This window comes from Prionailurus viverrinus, chromosome D3, assembly GCF_022837055.1.
Source record: "Prionailurus viverrinus isolate Anna chromosome D3, UM_Priviv_1.0, whole genome shotgun sequence".
Classification (NCBI taxonomy): Eukaryota; Metazoa; Chordata; class Mammalia; order Carnivora; family Felidae; genus Prionailurus; species Prionailurus viverrinus.
This window is the reverse complement of record NC_062572.1, coordinates 32,664,951-32,681,288: the sequence shown is the minus strand read 5'-3', so window position 1 is coordinate 32,681,288 and position 16,338 is coordinate 32,664,951. Positions and strand designations below refer to the sequence as shown.

Here is a 16,338-nt window from a genome sequence, read left to right as displayed (position 1 = left end):
AATGCTCTTACTACCTCTTAGTAAATATTGAAAATGAACTTCATGTTCTATAGATAAATATGCTGTCCTTGAGTGTCTTTTCTTCTGATGACAGGTTTCTTAAAATTTTTTTTAATGTTTATTTACTTTTTTGAGAGAGAGAGAGAGACAGAGCTTGAGAGGGGAAGGGTCAGAGAGAGAGGGAGACACAGAATCTGAAGCAGGCTCCAGGCTCCGAGCTGTCGGAGCTCAGCTCATCGGGCACAGAGTCTGATGCGGGGCTCAAAGTCACGAACTGCAAGATCATGACCTGAGCCGAAGTTGGATGCTTAACCGACTGAGCCACCCAGGCGCCCCTCTGATGACAGGTTTCTTTTAAATAAAGAGTGGGATTACACAGTTAGACTGCCTCTCTCATGTCTTCTGCCTCATCTTCAAATCAGGGATAATTGTGAAGATCGTCACTTTCAGACCAGCCATGCTGGCTACCCAGAAGCAGGGCTCAGGCTTGGAACTATGGGGGGTTCTGGGGAGATTTTGAGTTCTTGAGATTTTTTCACTAGAATATGTCTCCATTAGTATGGAGTAGTTAGTGCATGGACATTTTTAGTATTCAGCCAACACAATAATTAAATTCCTGATTACAAGTGGCCTTTCACACAGGGAGCTGTGCTGCTGATCTGTGTTAGTAGCATAGTATTCCTCAGTAGGAAGTGAATTTTATATCCTGACCACGATTCACAGTAAGAAGTAAATATTACATTGTGACCCAGTGCACACATACCAGTACCCACAATATCTATCACTGTACAGAAGTTTCTTGAGGCAGTACTCACCCTTACTTTCTGAGATGTACTTTGTGTTAAAAAATGTATATATACTGGCTATTATCCACAACATTAATCTCATAGCCCATTAATGGGTCACAACCCAGTTTGAAAAACATTGTCCTATAGGAACTTACAGTTTTGGGTGTAATGGACTTGTGGCCTCTGTTCATGTTCCAGTGGGCACAAAGGGGAAGAGGTGAAGGGTGGATATGGAGAACTAGAATCACTGAGAATCTAGGCTGGGATTGAACATGGTCACCACTGAGCCCCATGTGAACACATTATTTGAAAACTAGTTGAAAACTAGTTTTATTGCTTTTATTTACTTGAGTTGACTGTGTTGACTGTCCTTAATGATTCCCATTATGATGGTGCTCAGTATAATAGTAATACTAGTAAGTGCCTGCTCTATGTCAGGCATTTTACATGGACCCTACATAGTTTAGTATTTGTATCACTCCTATAAAGCACAATAGTAAAAATGGGAAAGATGATGCTCTTTCCATTTCCTGTACTGCCAGAGTGGCTGAAAGAAACAGCTGGGGGGTGGGGGGGGGGAGCACCTGGGTGGCTCAGTTGGTTGAGCATCTGACTTTGGCTTAGGTCATGATCTCATGGTTCATGGGTTCAAGGCCCGAGTTGGGCTCTGTGCTGACAGCTCAGAGCCTGGAGCCTGCTTCAGGTTCTTTGTCTCCCCCTGTCTCTGCCCCTCCCCTCACACTCTGTCTCATTCTCTCTCAAAAATAAATAAACATTAAGGAAGGAAGGAAGGAAGGAAGGAAGGAAGGAAGGAAGGAAGGAAGGAAGAAAACAGCTTGGAATGGTCCAGGGAGCTGGCCATTTTCTGTGACATCAGACCTTACTTTGTTTTCAGATGTAGGTCATGTCTCCTTCATGGTTTTTGATCCTTCTACCTTTTCTTATCAGATTATGTTAACAAGATTTTCGATTGAGCTAGTGTTGTTCTTGAGACAGCAGTGGGAGGTAGAGATGGCTGCAGAAAAGACTCTCCTCCTTTGGGATTAAGTGGCCATGGAAATTGCTGCCTGTGTTCATCTTTTTTTGTTTTGTTTTGTTTTTTTTAATCATCATCTATTTTTGAGAGAGAGACAGAGTGCAAGCCGGGGAGGAACAGAGAGAGAGGGAGACACAGAATCCGAAGTGGGCTCCAGGCTCTGAGCTGTCAGCACAGAGCCTGTTGTAGGGCTCGAACCATGAGATCATGACCTGAGCCGAAGTCGGACGCTCAAGTGACTGAGCCACCCAGGCGCCCCTGCCTGTGTTCATCTTAATTTGATGCTTCATGGGAACAGCATACAGAGAAACTGAGATTGAGGACCCAGGTCTGTGAAATGCTGCTGAGACATGAGATGGTGTCTCCTGTGCTCTAAGATTGAGGCTGTCTCCAGAGGCATGGTGTTCCATACCCTGCTCCTCCTGGATCCCAAGCCACAACTGTATATCCTCTCTGCTGTGTCACTTCCGACTGTCATAGTCTCCTGTATGAACACTGTAAGTAGTGACTGGTATGCCTTCCACTAGGCAGATTGAGTCTGTGAGAACCCAGACTCAAGGAACTGCTCAATTAGGGAATAAACATCTTTTTACTAATGCATATGCTTTTATTTATGAGGAAGATTTGTTATAGGATCCCCTAAAACATCAGGAATTTCTCTATTGTATCTAAAAGAGCCTGGGATCTAGCTCAATTTTATGCTCTATTCTAGGCCCAGCTCTGCATAACTTTTGGTGATATCTGAGCCATAATTTCTGTTTATGTGGGACGAGTTGAACTGGATGATGATATCTAAAACCATTTCCTATTCCCATATTCCACAGTTTTGTTCAAGTGTAAAAATTAGCCTGGTTCACCATACAGTTCATCATACTATTGAATTTAGTAGATATTTCCATGTGCAGTGTCTGAGGACACAATTGGGTAAGGCCAGCCCTAGCCCTCAGGAAGTTCTAATGAATATGTTCACTATGTACTTGGTCTTCATAGGGTAGACCTGAAGATCGTCCTCTCTACCAGTCATATTGGTGGTAAACATAAAAGATGGTAGTGTCTTTTTCCCCCCGTTTAGCCATTTTTTACCTCCCCTTGAGAGGTGGGGAGGATTTGTTTGTCAGCAGTATCTTTTGCTGAACATTAAACTAAATTCTGAGGGAAAGTGCAAATTACAAAGTCTTGCCCTTGGGACTATTAGAATCTAGTGAAGGAAACAAGATAAATGCAATAAAGCACAAGACAAGATGCAGAGAACACAGCACACAACAAGTAATTATTATATGTTAATTACTAGCAGCTGTACAGGGCTAAAATATAAGTGCTGGGAAATGCTAGAACATTTAGGAAGAGTCCAAGGAATTCCTTAGGGGTGACTGAAAAATGGATACAAGACAGATCCTGCAGCCTTGTTTTCTCTTCCCTTACCTAAAGCTATGGAGAGGGTGTTGAATAAGACATTTCCTTCAAACTACGGAGTTTATAGTCTAGTCCGGTGGTTTGTAAATTGTAGCTCAGGCCACATCCTGGCTAGCACTTGTTTGTGTAAATAAAGTTTTATTGGAACATATCACACTTATTTGTTTATGTGTTTGTGGTGGCTGTTTTCATGCTGTGATGATAGAGGTGAGGAACAGGGACAGAGACTGTATGCCTCGCAAAGCCATTTACCATCTGGCCTTTTGGTGGAAGTTTGTTGGCCCACCTCCAGTTTCTTCTTCATGTAAACACAAAGTAAACAAATACATGTACACACTAAATACCTACAACTGATTCTCTGGCTAGGGTCTCACAGACTAACAGATTTCAGTGGAGCTGTATTAGAACAACTCTGCATTTATTCCCAATTATTTTTATATTTTTTAATGGAGCATTTAACAGCTCACACCCTTTTGGCATCCTCTACTGCAGCTGTTTAATTTGTTATTTTGTGTGTGTGTGTGTTTGTTATCTTTGAAGCAAATGCAGAAATCCCTCATTATGACTTTATTTTCTTATCATAGCAGTTGTAGCACTCTGGCTTCATGTGCTTTGGGAACCTAAAAAGCAACTGAGTCTCAAACTAACTCATGGCTTTTTTTAAAGTTTGTGTGTGACATTATATATGCATGTATAAATAAATATATGTATATTTTTGCCTCATTGGAATGAAAATGTGTCACAGACTGTATGTGCGAAGTTTTCTTTGGCTGCCTGCAGGACTTACAGGACTCTGCAAAACGCTGAGCTCTCTTTGTTACGTGTGTGCTGACTAATCAAAGAATTGATCTTTTTCCCCATTTATATTTTTAGAATCAGAAGATTGTTTTTCAAGTAAGCTTGTAACATAATTCAATGATTTATAGTTGAATTCTTTGTTCATATTTTAATTTCCAAAGATTAATGTATGTTATGGTTTTTGAAGAAGGAGATTCAAAATGTATTTAATGAAACAAACTGAAATAGCTCCCTTTTTATACATAGGCAAAATGAATATTTCTTAAAATAGAAAATCAGTGACTTGCTTTTGAATAACACACTGGCATTTTATGTGGTTTAAAGTTATTTTGTGGTTCAGTATAGAAATCAACATTACTTTTGTATTACTCTTCATACTTTTAGCTGAAATGTGGAGCCTACTTTTACTCTGTACATTTTCTACTAGAATAGGGATTTTAAGGCTAGCTGAGTTATTTCCTTATAATTATAGAGTTTTTCAAAATTATCTCTTATTTCTTTTAAAGTAACATGTGGAGTTTCATTCTTCTTTGATAATATATTCTAAGTATTTCATACATTTTTCACCACAAATTGATCCTCAGCTATGTAGAATTTGCTTTTTACCTTCAGAGAAATCTGATTTAGAGGAGACAAGCATGGTTCCCCTAAGGACTATACATAAATTTTGACTATTTTGTTACCATTTTATCCATGTAGGATTGTCCCTGGAGGTAGTGGAAACAGAGGGATGGTAATATAAAGCATGACTCAACTCCTGTTTAGCCCCCAACACCAAGCTGTCTGTCTTAGAGGCCTTGCCTGGGTGTGGACTGATGGCTGAAGATGGGAATAAGGTGCTCCTGTGGGAATGGCTGCAGTCTCTATCTTTGGTCAGTTGAGAAGTTTCTAGAGCCAAATCACTAGAATCTGGATTCTCGCTACTCAGATGTGGTTCAAGTAGTAGAATCATCAGTATCATCTGGGAGCTAGTTAGAAATGCAGAATCTCAGACCCTTCCCCAGACCTGCTGAATTGGAATCTGCATTTCACCATGGTCCCCACAAGATCCATGAGCACCGTAAACTTTGGGAAGTTCTGGTCTAGGTCATTGGTTTCCCAGAATGGCCAACTATTAGAATCACCTCTGGAGCTGATTAAAAACTACATAATCCTGGTCCCAGCTCCTGAGATATTATTTCATTAGGTCTGGGATGATCCTGCTGCCTAGCCAGACATGGAAACCACTAGTCTGAAATGTATTACCTCTGGTTGGTGAAGGAATGTTTGAGAAGGTGAATCACCTGCTGAGTGGGTGTCTGGAGGTTTGCAGCTGCTATTGGTGTGAGGTTCCCTTTCTCTAGACTCCATCCCTGAGTGGAAATATCATTCTTGACGAGACCATGGAAGCCTGCAGGCCGTTGGACCAGTGTGCCAACACTGTCTGCATCTCCATCTGATGGGAATGGAGATTTGCAGGCAGTCTAGCTACCCAGCCTCCATTCTCTTCTCTTCCAGTTCCCATGGAAACAGATTGCAAGAAAACTGGGCATGGTGCTATCTTTACCCTGTTTTTGGCGATCTGAGGTCTGTTTCCATGGGAACCAGTAAGGAAAGGATGGTAGTAGAGTAGCTAGACTGCTTTTAAATTTCAATGGCAGCCTTCGTCCTCACTATAAAACCCTCTTTTGCCCAAGTTTACCTCTAGGCCAGGGGCCTGTGTGTCTCTGAATATTGCTGTGACTCATCTGTGGGGGGAGGTGGGTGGAGAAGGAGGAGAAAAGATGGAGCTCTTAAAATATCCTTGAAAATGCCTATCATTTCCTTTTCTTCCAAGAAGCCATTTTTAGGTGTTGGTATAAGTTATTTAAATGTCATCTTTAGCTATTATTTCTTGTATGGTTTTATTGAACATAATAACATGTTTTTATCCAAAGGAAGTGAAGAGATGAGTCACTTCAATAGGAGTGATTTCTATGATGTGGGGAATCCCTATGGTTAGTGGGTGTGCAGTAAATATTGACTAGTTCTACATGTTGGGGTAGGAATGAGGGTGTAGTAGGGTGACGTAGGGCAGATTAATAGGGGTCAGGTGAATGTTTGGGTTAGATGGGGGACTTTTCGCCTGTGGTCAGGACAAAGTGAAATGTCCCTGATATTGACCTATTTAAGTATTTGGAAATGAGAATATTGATTTCTAATCTAACAGGCCCTAGATTTTAACTCTTTGAGAATTCAGCCACGGAGTGGAGCTGAATGGGTCCCACTGAGGCTCTCTATTTTTCTTATCCCCTACCCTGTCCTTTTTTTTTTTTAAAACTCTCTTACAGTCTTGTCAACTGACCTCAACTTCGATGCATTTTCTAAGGGTCAGACAACCACAGGTAGTGTCATTCCTGCCCTTCTTCGCTGCTTCCTATTATTGCCTTAACCTTTTTTTTTGAGAGCCTGTTAGATTTTCTGGTGCCATGTACATACATTTCCTATATTTTCTCACTTAGTCATTGCCACTGCCTTACAGTTACATTAATGCCCCATTTGACAGATGAATACACTGAGTCTTACAGAGATTATATAACTGGCCCAAGTAGTGTGTAGCAGGCTGCTCAGCAGAATTGTCATTCTAAGCTCCTTCTGTTAGACCCCAAAGCTGTGCTTACTTCTCTGAGCACAGCACGCCCACAGAGTGAGTGGCTGTGTCAGTGCCAAGGGGTATTGTAGAGCTCCTGACTGTAGTAGTTCATCACTTAATGGGAGCCTGTCTTAGCACTCAGCCCCACCCTCTCTATCATTTCTTCCAACCAACCAGCCCAGATAAACAGGCAGCTTCATGCTTTTTGATATTAGCCTTGTGTGTTTACATTTGGGTGTTTCCTATTTTAAATTTATTTGTCAATATATTTAGCTTTTAGGTCAAAATGGACAAAATTTAGTTTTGATGATTGCATGCCTCCTTTTGAATATTTGGGGAACAGTGGTCTAGAGAGAATATTTTGGTGAGAAGCAGCAATAGGAGGAACAAAATTAAATCCTCATTCTTGCTGTTTAAAGGAACTCATTTACTCACTAGACCATGGGAAGGTGGGAGTGGGGTGATGTTATTGTACACTGTGGAAAAGTCTCTTCCTTCCCTCCCATCTTATGTTCTCTTCCTACCTGTGCCTCCCTCCTACCCTCCTGGGGATGTGGAAGCAGGAGGTACGGGCTTCTGTCTGAAGAAGCTTGCTGAGGGCTCCCAACTGCAGATTAGAGGTTAGAATTTGCCCAGAAGGGAAGGGAATAAATAAGGGCTAAATTTCGAGAAGGAACATGGAAGAACTGAAAGAAGATGCTATTTTAAATGCAGAGAAAGTCGCCTGTCAGGCTGGCGAGGTCCATGGTGTACTTAGATCATGAAAAGCCTCACAGACACTGTGTAGCTAACTTTGGCAAGTGATGGGAACATGAATAGTGATTTCAGGTTTTGAATTTGGTAGTTAGAATTTCCTCTTGCTGCCAGAGTTCTGCAGTTTTCTTTGGTGGCAGAATTCTCTTGTCCAGATCTGATGGTGTACATAAGACAGACAGACTGACTCAGCATCGAGGATGCTGGGTTGAGTACACTATTCAGAATGAGATAGTTTCTGTAGCTGCCAGTAAGTGCTTCTAAAGCTGAGCAAACTCAGCAAACTTGCAAGCACCTGGCCTCAGGTGCTATGGGAGACTGCTTCCTGTCACACTGGGCTTGTGGAGGGACCAGTTCTACACTGCAAGAGGGCAGGTTTCTACTGCCCTCTGGGCTGCTGGGTGGGACACGCAGTACCTGTCTGTAGTGCTTTCCCCCATGAATAACACTCGTTTGCTTTTACTATGTAAGAGCACACGCATAGGCCTTTGTTACCAAGGCAGCGGAAATTGGTCTAATGAACTCTTTCTGCTTGGCTGGAGGCCTCCAGACACACAGGGACAGGGTTTGTGTAGTCCCATTAGTTAAATACCAGGCAGCCTTTCCCCTGAATTCTCTGTCCCCTTCAACAGCTGCTCTTCAGGACAGATGCACTTTCATGGCTCTGCCTCATCCAGCCTTCCAGGAAGACGTGAAACTCTATCAGTGTTTCCCTAATATATGTGGAGTCAGGCACTGCTTGTCAAATGGCTTGGTGTGCTGGGGCCTCTCACAGATGTAGTGTTCATTATTGTGCGTAACTGTATCACCGAGAGCTCGTTTGTCACACTCTCAGACTGGTTGCTGCTGGTGACATCAGCTCCGGGGGCCAACCTCAGACAGTACCATTTTGTGTTATGTCCTTCAGACATCTGCTGAAATGTTCATCTCCTTGAATTTCTGTGATCAGATTAAGTTGTTCCACCAACGCTAACTGACTGGGCTAAATGAGTTCTGTTTCCAGAATTTGGTATGTCTCAAATGACAGCTTTCCAGTTGAATTCCAAGTCATTCTTGAAAGGTTGCTCTCGAGATTATCTTTTCACTCTCATATGACAACATGTGTTTTCTCTAAGGTACTCAGGGAATCTATGATCTTAGTAGGATGGTGTGTGATCCAGCACATATCATTTTTCTGGTTTCCTTAAATGATAGAAACAGTACTGTGTTGAGTGGAAGTTTAAGTTCTAAAAGGATATGGGATGGGTCTGTGTCTATGTCTGCTGTGCTGACAATAGGAAGGAACTGTCTTCTCTCTCTGGAGGTAAGTGGGATTCCCCTAAATTTTGTTGTAATGGGCGTATTTAGGCCATAAGGAGTCTTTCTGCCAGGGCACAAATTGCTCAACAGTTGTATGTATGTATGTGTGTGTGTGTGTGTGTGTGTGTGTGTCCATCCCACAGTTGCAACTACATTAAATTGAGCAGTGGAGTCTGCTGGCCACTAGTCAGAGTGTCGCAGTCCCCAGGTGTTGGGGAGATGCCTGTCAGGTGTTCAGTATACATCCCTCTTCTCTCCTATCTGTCCCAGATGATATAGACTTTTCTTTGGAAATATCTTAAGAAAAGTATTGTCAAAGTATTTCTATCCAACACAACCCACCTCAAACTGGATATTGAGTTGTAAAAAATTATAAAACAGAGTGGTGCCTGGCTGGCTCAGTCAGTAAAGAATGTGACTCTTGATCTTGGGGTTGTAAGTTTGAGCCCCATGCTGGGTGTAGAGATTACTTTAAAAAGATAACATCTTTACAAAAATGATAAAACAGAAAGTTTTCTTTTTTCTAAAGGAATATATTTGTCAGAAAATGAATACAAGCAAATAAGACAAAACTATATAATGAAAGTTTCAGCATTCCCTATGTGTTTTGATTAAAGATGCAAATGTGGAGCTGGCTTGGAGCTTTGTAAACAAGGGATGTTTAGGAAACCTTTGATAATGCAAGTGACTCAAATTATATAGATCTTTCATTTCTATAGGGAGCATTGGCTCTATTATTGATCAATTTTTATTAGCTTTTAAAGTGTTGGTGTTTCTGTTCCAAAACCTGCTGTTTCATAGAAGAGAGCTGGGTTTATCAAGCTGTTGGGAGGGGTTGGTAGGATATCCTCGTGCAGAGTTTAATTCTTGGGCCTTTTGGAAGCTTAAGAAATGAACATTAAGGGCTTAAAAAGTTAGCACTTTACAAAGGGAACAAACCAAATGGGGAAAAGGATGGAATAAAGTCAAATTGGAAGATTGGCCCCTGCATGATTATTTTCTGGCAAAGAGATGTAAAACCTTGGTTAAGTTCATTTATTATTGTCTATTGCTGTTTTTTAAATTTGATGTTCAATATGAAACATGAAAAAAATTGAGTATCAAGAGGCTCTTTTGCCTTTTAAAGGCAAGTTTCTTTTTTGTCATTTTTTCTTCTACTATTCTACCACATTTCATACCAAATATCTCACCCACACATTTTGTCTAATTTTGTATCCTTTCTCCTGATTCTTTCTGTTATTAATTTTAGCTCATATAAAACGATTTTAAGCTTAGATTTTTATCTATTGAGAACTTTAAAAAAATAAATCAAGACAAATCAATTGAGGAACTATGAGATAAAATCCATTTTTTGTCTCATTAGGTCAATTAGAAACTGGAAAAGTGGGAGGGAATACTCTTTAAAGACATAATTTATCAATCTGCTGAGGGGAGTTATAATCACTGTAGCAACTGTTACTTGTTTACCATTTATTAGAGACCAGTATTCTGTGTATGTTTCCTCCTTAAATGTACAAGAATTCTATGAGGTAGTTTCCACTGTTACTTTCATTTTACAAATGAGGAAACTGAGGCTCAAAGGGTTAAGTAACTACTGAAATCACACATAGCCTAGAATGAGGTGAACCCAAGGCAGTCGGACTCAACCTGGCCTTTTGTCCTCTGGCCTGTTGGTGTATAAAGCTCTCATCTGAGTGTCTTTTACATAGTGGAGGGGTTGGCACTGCCTGGGCTCCAGACTTCTAGTTGGAACTTCTCTCACAGAATGCCCTCTAGGCTTTGAGTGCCCTGTGGCTAGCAGCCTCTTTGTGTACCATGCGTCAGGACTTTGTGCAGCTGATACAAAGCAGAGGTAGTAAGAGTGACAAGGGGGTGATCAAGCTGAAGCTCATATGTGATTCAGTGCAGTATAACCTGTATTTATTGGACACCTGCTGTATCCTAGGCCCCATGGTCAATGCTGAAGATACAAACATTAGCAAGAAAAGGTTTCCATTAGGAAACAGCTCCATAAACAGCATAGACACCATGGGGACAGGAACTTGGTTTGTTTTGTTCACTCCTGTTTCCCCATCATCTAAAATAATACCTTGCTAGAGTAATATCCACAAAGAGCTATTGAAATACTGAATGAAAGGATGCAGCTTGTACAGCATTCTGTAGGACAGAGAGCAGGGCTTGTCTTAGGCAAGGCCTAGGTGTTGTATGGAAGGCTGCTGTTAGCTGGGGCAGGGAGTGGCTTGGTGTGGGGAGTGCATATGGGCAGGACAAACACTGTTTCATACAGATAGCTCCTCAGTCCTCACTCTCTCCTACTCTTACCAAAGAACCAGAGGACAGCTCCTCCTCCTTATTGCTCACACTTGTTAGCTCCCTGTGGGAGCCCATTTTTCTTTGCCTGTCATGCCCATTGCAAGCTAATTTTATCTGAAGACAATTAGAATGGGGGAGAGTGCTAAGTGTGGAGCAGCTCAAGCCCAACTCCCTGGTGTGGCCAGTCTGTACCCCTTGTACCAGGCATGGAGAGGTAACCATTTCTCATGCAGCCACCTTCTGCGTGCCTGGCGTTCACAGCTGAGGTGACCATGATGTGCTCAGACTGTGTCAGGTGACCTTCAGTGCACATTCTGATTCTGTACCAAGCTCCCGACCCTTCCTTGACTTTTCTTTTTAGCACATTGGTGTTGTGTTGTGGGCCTGGGAAAGTGGAAAACTCAGGATTCCCTGGTCCCCATTGGTAGTGGTATAGGTGTGTACCACATCCCTTTTTCAGCTTCTTCCTTTTGGCCAGTTTGTGTGAACGCGAGAACTTGGGAGCTTGGGCCTAGACTGATACCTGGTTTCATTCCCAGCTCTGCCTTTATCATCATAGTCACTTTCAACACATTGCCTCTCCTCCATGAACCTCAGTCTCCTCCATAAAATGAAGGGGTGGGATAGACAACCTCTTCCTTCCTTTGCTCCTAGATAGCATGAGGAGATAGTTACAGACTTCCTGATTCACTAGGGACAGTATCCTATTTGCCTATTTGGGGGGCGGGGAACTTTCTCCCACCTGGTTTGAGTAGAACCTCAGACTATAGTCCTTCGGATTTATCAGGTGTCGTATTTGTCAAAGTGACATTTTAAAGGATGTTCTAATATAATTACTGCGTTTTCCAGTTTGCAGCTTGTGTGTATATTTGATTTTGCACTTGTTTCCTAAAATGCTGACCTAATTATCTGGAGCCCATCAAGCTTCCCAGGGCTAGGATGTTTTTTTGTTTGTTTGTTTGTTTTTAATTTTTATTTATTTAGAGAGAGAGAGCATGTGTGCATACACACGAGCAGGGGAGGGTGAGAGAGAAGGAGAGACAGAATCCCAAGCAGGCTTCACACCGTCAGCACAGAGCTCGATGTGGGGCTCGAACCCACGAGCTGTGAGATCATGACCTGAGCTGAGATCAAGAGTCGGAGGCTCAACCAACTGCGCCACGCAGGTGCCCCTTTATAGCTTTTATAATACAACTTCAAATTGTTTTATAGCCCCGAATGATAGAAATTAAAAGTAGCATGAAGGATCTATAATACCCAACCCGGCCTTCCCTGGTTGCAAGCAGCTCATTTCTCTGACTTGTTCTCAGAGTTGGGTTTATGTGCAGATTTTCTGTATTTGGTCACTATGTTCTTTTCATACACATTTGTCCTGTCTCCCTTGACCAGAGACAGGGCCACAGCGGAATATTCAAGGGGGACTTATTCAGAAGGGACTTCCAAGTTTCATGTCTTCACTTCACAAATGAGAAAGTATGGGTTTGACAGGCTGAGGGACTTGACCAAGTTCTGTAAGTGGGCCCAGAACCAGGGGAAGGATGTCCTATCTGGTGTTGTCTGCCCCATAGCTGCCTTGAGGGCAGGGGCTGTGTTTTTTCCAAGGACATCCTTTTATGCTATTAGGAAATGTTGAGACATGGAAACTTGCCAAGGTCCAGATTATCTGTTCATGAGGTTGAGGAGCTCATGTGGGTAAGTGTGACATCTCTTTCCCAGGGTGACACCTGATTCAGACTCTGGTTAGAAACAGATCCTCAGGTTTCTTCTGTCTACTTTTTGTCACATCTGTCTCCCTGAAAGTCCATTACCCCTTTAAACTTAAGTGAACCAGCCAGTAATTGAGATTTTTTTTCCCATAAGCAGTCACTCTTCATGTATTAATTTTCATGGTGTGTGTGTGTGTGTGTGTGTGTGTGTGTGTTGTCAAGGTTAGAGCTGTCTCTTCATTTCTCAGTGGACTTTCTTCCTAAGACTTATTTGGTGATTAGAACAGTGACAGATCATCAGACATAGGCACAGAGCCTCAACTCTCAGAGTCTTTTCGGCCTGGAGCCCGTTGGGCTGCTCAGTCTAGCCATCACCTAGGTAACCGACACTAGGCCAGTGAAGCAGTCTGTCCACAGTGAGAGGAAATAAAAAATGAAGCTGCAGTGTTTATTTCTTATGCACTACAAATTTTTTGAATGTTGCTAGATTTTTAAAAAAGTTCGTTTCGCTTTCTCTTCTGGGTTTTGGCCTTTGTGCCTAGTGTATAACCCTAATGTTTCCTGAATTGCATATGCCTATTTTTGTAGTGTAGTTTTGTGAGAGCTGTGAGCTGTTGAATGCAGTTAAGTTTTTATTCCCCAGCGATTTCTAGGAGGACTGCATTTCATGTAAGTTTTTAGGAATAAGTAGTAAGGCAAAAACATATTCTACAACTTATTTGGTTAGGTTTTGTGGGTGTTCATGTTTTAAAAAAATGCCCCTTCCTGTAGGGATGTTTTTCCATTTGGTGTGCTCTATTTCCTTAGTAACTGTTGCTCTGTTGTGGGAGGGACTTAATGACATTTTTCAAGTGCAGTATTGAATTAATTTACTTCCTGGTTAGGCCTGTCCATCTTTCCAGTATAAATAGAATGCGTGTGTGTGTGTGTGTGTGTGTGTGTGTGTGTATAAAAGACAGGATGATGGTAGCCTGCTTTCTGTAGCAAGGGATCTTGAATGTATGACTCAGGATGACTCTGTGATCTTGCTAGCTGGGTAAGTTGCCTCTCTCTCTTTACTCTTTCTTTCTTTCTTTCTTTCTCTTTCTTCCTTTCTTTCTTCTTTCCTTTCTTTCTCTTTCTTTCTTTCTTCTTTCTTTCTTCCTTTCTTTCTTTCTTCCTTCTTTCTTTCTTTCTTTCTTTCTTTCTTTCTTTCTTTCTTTCTTTCTTCTTTCCAGTATCCTATCCTCTACTTGATAGGATAGGACGTTCTGTGAAGTGAGTAGGAATGATCACTGGTAGTCACTGCCTCATCTTGACCAGTGGGTGGTAGGAAAACCATTTCAGAGAACCCTCCCAGTTCAGAGGCTCTGAGCCAGCTGTGCAGAGTAGTCTCTCAGGAAATTCTGCCTCTGTTCACTGCTTGGGGTCGGTTTGTTTTGTCAGTGTTTGCTGAGCTCTTCTGTGTGTACCCGTCCGAACACCAATGGCCTTCATCCACTCTTCCATTCATTCAGCAGAACAGGCATCAGGCAGTATCTTAGCTGCTGAAGGGAGGTGGAAAGTCAGTCAGTCACTGTTCTTGTCCTCAATGCACTTAGAGTCCAGCAGGAAAGATGGGTGCTAAGTGATCAGGACCCCTGCATCCAGCTGTGACTATGGCAAGTGCTGGGAAGCTGGGTAGATAGGCTGGGAATTTATCCTGGGGGATGATCATGGAGGCCTCTCTGACCAGGGTCATTTGAGCTGTGATTGGAAGGTGAGAAGGATCATGAGCAAGAGCCATAGAAGAGGGTTAGATGGGGAAAGTGGGTGAGACCACCATTTGTTCTGTTTCTCTGCCTTTTTTGCTGATTCTTGGTTGGTTGTTAAGCTGTGAAAGCAGATGTGCTTTGCTTCTCCTAATTCTGGGTTCTAATCATCCACCTCTGTTCCCCAGCCTGTTGGGTCATCTGACACTTTCTTACTGAGCGTGACTGGGTTCCTTGCCCTGTCCTGGATGCGTGGGTCCCTCACTGAACAGAACAGAGTCTTCAGGTCCTGGGCACTCTTGCTACTTTCTTGTATATTTCTACAAAAGGAATATGTGTTAGTAGTTAGGAAGAAAACATTTTATGGAAGTTAGTTTCATTTTAACTTAAAAATTGCATTTATGGAGACTGAGTATATGCAGGAATTTGAAAGTACTCATTAATGGGATAATACTGTGTTCCTCTGGTCTTTATTAGTTTACACATTGCCCTAAAAGTTCTGACCAATACCATTCCTGAGACCCCAATTTGAGCTGTTAGACACCTGTCACCATACTTCTCTTTTAGAAGTAAAGTTAAGAATTGGTGAGCGTGGGGGCGCCTGGGTGGCTCAGTTGGTTAAGCATCCAACTTCGGTTCAGGTCATGATCTCACAGCTCATGGGTTCAAGCCCCACAGCGGGTTCTGTGCTGACAGCTCAGAGCCTGGAGCCTGCTTCAGATTCTGTGTCTCCGCCTGTCTCTGCCCCTTCCTCGCTTGTACTCTCTCTCTCTCTCAAAAATAAATAGACATTATAAGAATTGGTGAGTATGATGAAGATGGTAAAAGGAAGAAAAGAAAAAAAATTGTTGTTTGTTCCATTTTGGTCCACATCTGCCTCAGTCTTTTCCATAGCCATTTGAAATGTGATATAGAATAGCTTGATTTTGTTTTTAAAAAGTGAGGTAGCATACCTTTTGCAATGAAACAAAATAAAATAAACAGAAAGCCCACGATAAAGTAACAACAAAAACCTCATCACGCTTTGTTTGTCTCTGAGTTTAAAGAAAAAGAACAAATAAAGTCTACTGTTTCTGTGCATTGAAAGCACCATAGCAAAGGGCAAAGAAAATAGAGGTTTTATAGGGGCAGGTGTTTTTGTTTTTTTCTGGCACTTCCATTTCCTCAAATTGATAGGTATAGTGCATGTGGTTAGTTTACTTTAGAAGTTAGTGTAGGCCGTTAGGATGCTCACACTGTGTGTGTTGGTCATTTTACATGGAATGTTTCAATTCAGAGAAAAAATGTTTTGTCACATTTTCAAGCACTTCAGAACTACCATTTGCATAAATTATTTTAATTGGAATAATTTTTTCCACCTATTCATTAAATTTAAGGACTTGTGGTACACTACACCTTATTAACTGTGATTGTTACTGCAGGTACATGAAGGCAATACAATTGAATTTATTAACATAATTACAGCACTTCATTAATACATAAGGTCTTCCTTATAGCTAGCCTGCATTAGTGATGTTTCCTTTACTACTTTATATTTACAACAAGAGGGCTTAACAGAGTGTTCTTTTCTGTTATGTGCCATTTTCTGAAATTATTTTTCTTTCCTCTAGTTTGATGGTGAAAAAGAGGAATAAGGTTATATTTTTGAAAGATCGATATGAATTGATTAGAGTGAAGTGCTGATAATGGAAAAAAGATTTTTCTCTAATACTGGAGAGTCCTATTCGGATTCTATTTTAAAAAGTCTCATCTTTGGGCTTCTAACGTTCTTGTTATTAGTGTTGCTTCTTGTATACTATAACAACACTAAAGTATCTGAGAAATATTTTGTAAAATGCTTTTATATTATATAATGGTATGTAATAGGTAATGCAGAATTTCAGATTAAACT

The 16,338-nt window shown here is 41.5% G+C and overlaps 1 protein-coding gene across 10 annotated transcripts in view; it reads left to right on the top strand.

Moving 5' to 3' along the window:
- Positions 1 to 16,338, top strand: part of LDLRAD4 (low density lipoprotein receptor class A domain containing 4) — a 456,253-nt gene that overhangs the window by 176,410 nt on the left and 263,505 nt on the right. Inside the window, exon 1 of one of the 10 annotated variants that reach the window (XM_047827468.1) lies at positions 13,735 to 13,753. The exons of the other annotated variants lie outside the window; for them this stretch is intronic. The gene's annotated coding sequence lies outside the window, so the exon portion shown is untranslated. Of the gene's footprint in view, positions 1 to 13,734; positions 13,754 to 16,338 lie in introns of those variants that run through there. 10 annotated transcript variants of the gene reach the window in all.